Source organism: Cebus imitator, unplaced genomic scaffold (assembly GCF_001604975.1).
Source record: "Cebus imitator isolate Cc_AM_T3 unplaced genomic scaffold, Cebus_imitator-1.0 Scaffold13, whole genome shotgun sequence".
Classification (NCBI taxonomy): Eukaryota; Metazoa; Chordata; class Mammalia; order Primates; family Cebidae; genus Cebus; species Cebus imitator.
Window position 1 is genome coordinate 12,472,411 of NW_016107328.1, and position 8,509 is coordinate 12,480,919.

At 43.0% G+C, this 8,509-nt stretch overlaps 1 protein-coding gene across 3 annotated transcripts in view; it reads left to right on the forward strand.

Moving 5' to 3' along the window:
• The first annotated feature begins 4,389 nt into the window (after window positions 1-4,389).
• Window positions 4,390-8,509, forward strand: part of EXD2 (exonuclease 3'-5' domain containing 2) — a 42,815-nt gene continuing 38,695 nt past the window's right edge. Inside the window, exon 1 of one of the 3 annotated variants that reach the window (XM_017501027.2) lies at window positions 4,390-4,576. The gene's annotated coding sequence lies outside the window, so the exon portion shown is untranslated. Of the gene's footprint in view, window positions 4,577-8,043; window positions 8,095-8,509 lie in introns of those variants that run through there. The other 2 variants (XM_037728808.1, XM_017501046.2) reach the window with 2 other exon arrangements.

Below are 8,509 nucleotides of genomic sequence, written 5' to 3' on the forward strand. Positions count from 1 at the left end.
CTGCAGTGGCTTAAGAAAATTAGAGGTTTGTTTTCCCATGTAAAAGAAGTTCAGGCCAGGTACGGTGGCTCATGCCTGTAATCCCAGCACTTTGGGAGGCTGAAGCGAGCAGATCACGAGGTCGAGACCAGCCTGGCCAATATGATGAAACCCCATCTCTACTAAAAATATAAAAAGTTAGCCGGGTGTGGTGGCACGCGCCTGTAGTCCTAGCAACTCGGGATGCTGAGGCAGGATAATTGCTTGAACCTGGGAGGTGGAGGTTGCAGTAAGCTGAGATCATGCCACTACACTTCAGCCTGGGTGACAGAATGAGACTCCATCTCAAAAAAAAAAAAAAAAAGAAGTTCAGAGGTAAGTTGCTCAGGGTTAGTATGCAAACTACAGAAGGCATCAGGGATCCAGGCTACATCTACTTCTACATTCCATCTTTCTAAGTACCTGGCTTCCATGTTTAAATTGCCTCTGTGATGGCAGAGAACTGCTGGAGCTTCAGCTATCAGGTCCTAGTCTAAGCAAGGAAGAAGTGGGAGAGCAAGGACAACAGGCAAAAGAGGCCTGTGGGAGTTATCTGTCCCCTCTTTATTTATTTGACAGAATTCCACTCTGTCTACCAAGCTAGAGTGCAGTGGTGCAATCATGACTCACTGGCAGCCTTGCCCTCCCTGGCTCAAGCAATTCTTCCACCTTGGCCTTCCAAGTAGCTGGGATTACAGGCACACACTACCATGCCCAGCTAATTTTTTACTCCTTTATAGAAACGGCATCTCCCTTTGTTGTCCAGCCTGGTCTTGGACTCCTGGGCTCAAGTGATCTTCCCGTCTTGGCCTCTCAAAGTGCTGGGATTACAGGCATGGGCCACCACACCTGGCTTGTCCTCTTCGTCCCCTTTTACTTTGTTTCTTTCTTTCTTTTTTTTTTTTTGAGACAAAGTCTCTCACTCTGTCACTCAGACTGGAGGGCTGTGGTGCGATCTCAGCTCACTGCAACCTATGTCTCCTGGGTTCAAGTGATTCTCATGCTCCAGCCTCCTGAGTAGCTTAGATTACAGGTATGTGCCACCACATCTGGCTAATTTTTGTATTTTTAGTAGAGATGGGGGTTTCACCATGTTGACCAAGCTGGTCTTGAGCTCCTGACCTCAAGTGATTCACCCGCCTTGGCCTTTCAAAGTGCTCGGATTACAGATGTGAGCCACTGTGCCCAGCCTGTCCCCTTTTTAGAAACATTACCAAAAGTCTCATGCAAAAACTTTTGCTTATAACTCATTGGCCAGAACTTAGTCACATGGCCATATCTACTCCTAATGAAGACAGCAAGTTGTATTTTTTAAATGGAATTTTTTAATGCCCCTGACTTTCATTGCTAAGTGGAAAGGGAGAATGGATACTAGGTGGGCAACTAGCACTTCCTGCCACAGTTCCTCTTGAATTTTCTGCACATGGTGTTCCATGAATCCCTAGCCCAGTGCTTGATGTTAAGTTGTCCTTGGAATGAATAAACAAATGAAGAAAGCATTTTAGATAAATCAAGCAGTTCACACAATGACCTTTTTTTAAAAAAAATAATTGACTTTGTTTCTAGAGCAGTTTTAGGTTTACAGAAAATTTGAACAGAATGTGTAGAGAGCTCCCACATACCTCCCCTCACTACATACAATTTCATATATTATTGACATCTTGCATGAGTATTGTACCTTTGCTACAAAATTATACTGATACATTATTAGCCAAAGTTTATAATTTACATTAGAGTTCACTCTTCTTGTTGCACAGTTCCATAGTTTTTCACAAACGCATAATGCATGTATCCACCATTGCAGTATCACACAGAATAGTTTCACTGCCCTAAAAATCCCCTTGCTCCAGCTATTCTGCCCTTCCTCCTCCCCTGGAATCTCTGGAAACCACTGATCTTTTTACCATCTCTATAGTTATGCCTTTTCCAGAATGTCATATTGTTGGATGTAGCCATTTCAGACTGACCTCTTTCACTTAGCAGTATACATTTAAGGTTACTCCATATTTGTGTGTGTGTGTGTGGCTTGGTATCTTCTTCCTTTTTAGTTCTGAATAATATTCCATTGTAAGGATTACCAGTTTGGTTATTCTTTTACCTACAGAAAGACATCTTGATTGTTTCCAGCTTAGAAATAAACCTGCTATCAACATTCATGTGCAAGTTTATGTGTGGTCCTAAGTTTTTAACTCATTTGGGTAAATAACCAAGGAGGTGACTGCTGGATTGCATGCTGAGACGATCTATTTTTACCTTTATAAGAAACTGCCAAACTGTCTTCAGAAGTGGCTGTACCATCTTCCATTCCCAACAGCAATGAATGAGAGCTCCTGTTACTCCACATCCTTGGCAGAATTTGGGGCTGACAGTGTTTTCGGGAGGCTGAGGTGGGTGGAGTCAAGGTCCTTGAGGTCAGAAGTTCAAGATTAGCCTGGTCAAGATGGTGAAACTCCGTCTCTACTAAAAATACAAAAATTAGTCGGCTTTGGTGGTAGGCGCCTGTAATTCCAGCTACTTGGGAGGCTGAGGCAGGGAATTGCTTGAACCTGGGAGGTGGAGGTTGCAGCAAGCCAAGATCGCGCCACTGCACTCCAGCCTGGGAGATAGAGTAGACTGGGTCTCAAAAAGAAAAAGAAAAAGACAGAAAGAAACAGAACATTACCAGCACTTTGTGAGCCTCCTCATGGTCCTTCCAGTTATTACTCCCCTAAGATTAGTCGCTATATACAATGACTTCTAACAGCAGGGACATTTGGGTAGTTTCCAGTTTGGGGCTGATAAAAGTATGCGTATGAGCTTTTTTTTTTTACATTTCCTTTTGGTGAATATATGCAGACATTTCAGTTGCATATATATAATTAGGAGTGAAATTATTTTTTGTTGTGTTTGTTTTTAGAGACAGGGTCTAGCTCTGTCACCTATGCTGGACTGCAGTAGTGTGATCACAACTCACTGCAGCCTCAAACTCCAGGGTTCAAGAGATCCTCTTGCCTTAGCCTCTGGAGTAGCTGGGACTAGAGGTGCATACCATTGTGCCCAGCACTTTGGGAGGCCGAGGTGGGAGGATTGCTTGAGGCCAGGAGTACAAGACCAGCCTGGGCAACACAGCTAAACTTCCTAAAGTGCTGAGATTACACCTTGAGGCACTGTGCCCCACCTAGGGGTGAAATTGTTGAAACAAAGGTTTTTCATATATTCAGCTTCAGTTGATACCACTAGTTTAACAAAGTGATTGCATCAATTTTTGTTCCCTTCAGGAGCATATCAGAGTTGTGGTTGCTCCACAATCTTGCCAGGTATATGGTGGTATCTCATTGTGATTTTAACTTGCATTTCTTCTTTATCTTTTATTTTTTAAGTGTTTCGAGATGGAGCAGATAAAAATTCAGGGAGTGAATCCTCTATGACAGCTGCAAATTTCTCCCATGGGTACTTATTCAATGGAGTTTAAAACATTTGGCCCTGAATTGGAGACAATATAATATACAGAATGAGGGCTACATGCTTTGCAATCAGACACATGAGGTTTGATTTCTAACTCCAGTGCTTACTCACTGAATTACCTTGAGGAAGTTATTTAACCTTTTTCTATTTTATGTAAAACGGCACTAATAGTAGTACTGCATCATAGGGTTGTTAGAGGGATTAAAAGAGAAAAAGTAAGTAAAATGCATTGCAAAGCTCCTAGGAACAGGTGAACACAAAATCAACAAATGGCAACTATTATTATACCTTATATTGGTTATTTATGCACATCTAATTTATCCTTCTGTTTTACACATTACATGAGAAAGGAACAGCATGCATGTGGCACACATTAACTGCCTCACATATAATTGCTAATAAAGACTGATAGGATGAACAATTTAATTTATAAACAGAAGGTACTGTGGTTATTACTATAAAAGATGGTGTAGGTTGGGCATTTTGTAATCCCAGCACTTTGGGAGGCCGAGTGGTGAGAATCGCTTGAGACCAGGAGTTCAAGGCCAGCCTGGGCAATGTAAGGAGGAAAACAGTAAAAAAAAAAAAAAAAAAGAGGAGGACATAAAATTATTATAGTGACTATAGGATAACGAGTACTGGTAATGAGGACTACATTACTTAAATACAGTGTTTTTCCTTCTATTTACTGTCATCGTTGAACAGAAAAACAGTACGCAGGATACTAAAGAATGAAAAGTAGACGTCCCAGATAGCATTTGTGAGGGTTCTTAAGGGTTCTCCCTTCAAAGCCAAAACCAGAACACAAAAATACCATCCCAGAAACAAAGGCGTCACTTTTCGGAAGACGACATTAAGCCCTCCCAATGTTAACAGATCCTTTGTTCAACAGAGGAGAGAGACTGGGTAGGCAACACTTGCCCCGGTAGCTTCCGTACAAGATGGCGCCGCCCGTTCGAACACCCCAACTAGGATTCCGCCCTCCAGGCCGGCCGCAGGAACGGAAGTGGTTACGGCCCTAGTGAATCCGGGTGGGTTCGCGCAGGCGGCCGCACAGGTTCCATCTCTTTAACGTGAGGCCGCGGCAGGTGTGCGGGCCAGTGCGAGACCGCAGGTAAGTGAGGCTGAGGGGCCGGCGAGGCCTCGCGCCGGGATTATCCTCGGGGCAGAGGGGCTTCCAGTGCAGACCAAGAGGGGTCGTGGAGCAGGGCATATTACCGTGTGCGGGGGTGACATTGCGGGGACCCAGCTGTCCCGGAGCAAGTTGGCCCTGCCCCTCTGCCCGCCCCTCGACGTGACCCTCCTCACCCCCGTCGCCCACGCAGGGCGATTGAGCACCCAGATGCTCAAGGAGGGCCTCACCCCTGCCCGCGGCCTTCCACGCCCTCTTGGGCCTCTTTTTCCGACCCCCTTACCCTGTCTCTGGGAGTCCTTACCAGACCTTTCAGGCTGTGTGTCCCAATCAGCTAAAAAGGAGGCCCCGCCCGCGGCACCTGGTAGCTCCTCGGGCGCCGCGGGTTCGAGGCGGCCACAGCTGGTGTTTTCTTCCCTGGATACGTGGGAGCTGCCACCCCCCGCTACCATTCCTGTCCTCCCGGACCACACCCTGCTCTGGGCCTGGTCGAGGGCCACCTCTTTCGCTTTTCACATCCCTGGGATGGATCAAAACTTAAGAAACTTAATCATTATTTATTACAAAATTGACACCTGCTCCTTAAAATACAAACAAGCATTCCTCGATAAGCTCTTGATATCCTTTTGATATGAATACAACATTCAGACTCCTCTATATACCCTCTCCTCAAAAACACAAAATTATACTTTTTTTTTTTTTTTTAAGTTCTGTTACAAGGATAGAAGGAATTGCCGTGAAAGGTTTTTTAAATCATAGGAATTAGGAAGCGGAGGTCGGGGCGCAGGGGGGAAGATGGATTAAATTTGGTCAAGTTGAGCTTGTTTTAAAAATGTGTTTTTTAAATATTCCATTTATAGTCCGTGCATAAAGTCTTGTAACAAAATTATGTAAAAATGTTAAACAAGACAGATTCTTCTTAGCTTGCTGTGCTCCTTGGCGGTGAGGGTGGGGAGTGAGGAAGACAGATCCTCTTTGATTTTTTTTTTCCATCTCCACCTTTTCTTCTTTACCAGTCCCTTTCCCACAAAATAAGAACTGTTGTCAGTTTGGGTGTATTTTTCTTTGCATTTATTGACAGGTATGTGTACGTGTAAGATATATGTTTGTAAGCTTTCATGTTAAACTTTTACAAATATGTATGTTTTATGCATTCTGCAACTTGACATTTTATGCTTAAAAATGGGTCTTGGAATTTTTTCTTTGTCAGTACCTAGAGATCTACCTATTCTTTCTGCTTGCTCTGTAAGTTCCATGCTTATGTAAGATTCCATAGATTGTTTTTGGAACAATTCCAAAAATTGTTCCAGTTTTTCAATGTTAGACACAATGTGGCAGAGAACATCCTTCCACACGCCTCTGTGCCCATGTGAGCATTTCTCAAGGATGGGTACCTGCAGGTGGAATTGCTGAGTGGGCGAGTATGGACATATAGGAATGCCAAATTGCCACCCCCAGTGTATAAAATAATTTCCTCCATGCTTTTTTTGTTTTTTTTGAGATAAGAGTCTTGCTCTGTTGCCCAGGCTGGAGTACAGTGATACGATCTTGGCTCACTGTAGCCTCCGCTTCCTGGGTTCAAGCAATTCTCCTGCCTCAGCCTCCCAAGTAGCTGAGATTACAGGTGCCTGCCACCACGCCCCGCTAATTTTTGTATTTTTAGTAGAGACGGAGTTTCACCCCGTGTTGGCCAGGCTAGTCTCAAACACCTGACCTCCAGTGATCCACTGGCCTTGGCTCACTGTAATGTCTGCCCCCCGGGCTCAAGCTATTCTCCTGCCTCAGCCTCCCAAGTAGCTGGGATTACAGGAGTGAGCCACCGTGCCTGCTCCCCCATGCTCTTTTGAACATTTAATGGTATGAATCTTTTCTATTTTTGCCAATCTGATGGATGGAAAAGTGATTTCTCATTGGTGTTTTAATTTGCATTCACCTAATCACTATTGAGATTGACCATGTTTTCTTGATTGATGGCCATTTGTATTTCCTCTTTTAAGAAACATCTCTATTGGATTTTCTTTTCCTTATTGACTTACAGTAGTATTTTATATGTTCTGGATTTTGATCTTTTGTTATTCATATATATTGATAATATTTAGTCCTTATTGCTTTTTTAAAGTTGTTGCCTGTCTTTTAACTATATGGCATCTTTGTTGAAACAAGGTTTAAAATTTTAGGTTTTAATTTATCAGTCTGTTTTGCATGTGTTTGTGTTTTGTGGCTATCATTCCCAATCTGAGTGGTTGTTAAATTGGAGAGATTTTTGCTCTCAGGGTTATTTGGCAATGTCTGTAGACATTTTTTGTTTGTTCTACTAGGGTGGTGCTGCTATTGGTTATCTAGTGAGTAGAAGCCAGGGGTGCTGCTAAACATCCGACAGCGCATGGGAAAGCTTCCCACAACAAAGAACTTCACCAGCCAAAAATGTCAGTTATGTTGAGGTTGAAAAATCCTCCTCTACTCTTTTTTTTTTTTTTTTCCGAGAGGGAGTTTCGCTCTTGTTGCCCAGGCTGGAGTGCAATGGCATGGTCTTGGCTCACTGACACTTCTGCCTCCAGGGCTCAAGCAATTTTCTTGCCTCAGCCTTCTGAGTAGCTGGGATTACAGGCATGTGCCACCACACCCGGCTACTTTTTATATTTTTAGTAGAAATGGGGTTTCACAATGTTGACCAGGCTGGTCTCAAACTCTTGACCTCAGGTGATCTGCCTGCCTTGGCCTCCCAAAGTGCTGTGAGCCATTGTGCCTGGCTCCTCCTCTACTCTTAGAAAGAGCAGGGTTTTCTTCTAAAGCTCGGTTTTCTCCTCAAAGTTCTTGTGGGAATAGTGTGAGTTTTTCTTTAATTCCTCTGGAATTGTGTGTGTGTAATTGTTGTTTTCCAAACACTGTCACTTCGAGTAGTCAGTCCATTCTTGAGCCATTAATCTGAAATGTCACACTTATCATGTACTAATTTCTTTTTTTTTTCTCTTTTTAATTTTTATATGTAGAGATAGAGATGAGGTTTTGCTATATTGCTTAGGCTAGCTTCAAACTCCCAGCCTCAGGAGACTCTCCCACCTCGGCCTTCCAAAGTGCTGGGATTACAGACATAAGCCACCTTGCCTGGCCTCATGTACTCATTTCTCATACAGGGTCTGTTTCTAGACTTACTTCTGTTCTATGGCTTACTTTTCTATTTTGCTGGACCAATACCACAACATCCTCTATTAAACTGTATGTTATATGTTGACATCTAATAGGGTAAATACTCCATCATAATTATTTTATTGGAAGTCATATACTATATCAGCTCATTCCCTCTATTATTTAAAAAACAGTATTTTGGCTATTATTAGTTTCTTTTCCAGATTAATTTTAGAGTCAACTTGTCAATTTTTTCTTTTTCTTTTAAGAGGTGGAGTCTCATTTAGTCACCCAGCTGGAATGCAGTGGCAGCCCTGACCTTCTGGGCTCAACTGATCCTCTTGCCTCAGCCCCCCAAGTAGCTGGAACTGCAGGTATGTATCACCATGCCTGGCTAATTTTTGTATTTTTTATAGAGACGAGGTTTCACCATGTTGCCCAGGCTGGTCTTGAACTCCTGGGCTCAAGTGATCCACCCGCCTTGGACTTCCAAAATGCTGGGATTATAGGCATGAACCACTCCAGCCCAAAATCATTTTTTAATGGCGTTATTGAGATGTATTTCACATACCATACAGTTCATTATTCAATGTGTACAATTTGATGATTTTAGTATATTCATAGAGTTGTGCAACCATCACCATAATTAATTTTAGAGCATTTTTACCACCCAAGTCACTCCCTATCCCTGACTCTCCTAAGACCCCAGCCCTAGGCAACCACTAATATTTCTGTCTTTCTAGATCTTGGTGTTTTGTATAAATGGAATCATACAGTGTGTGGTTCTTT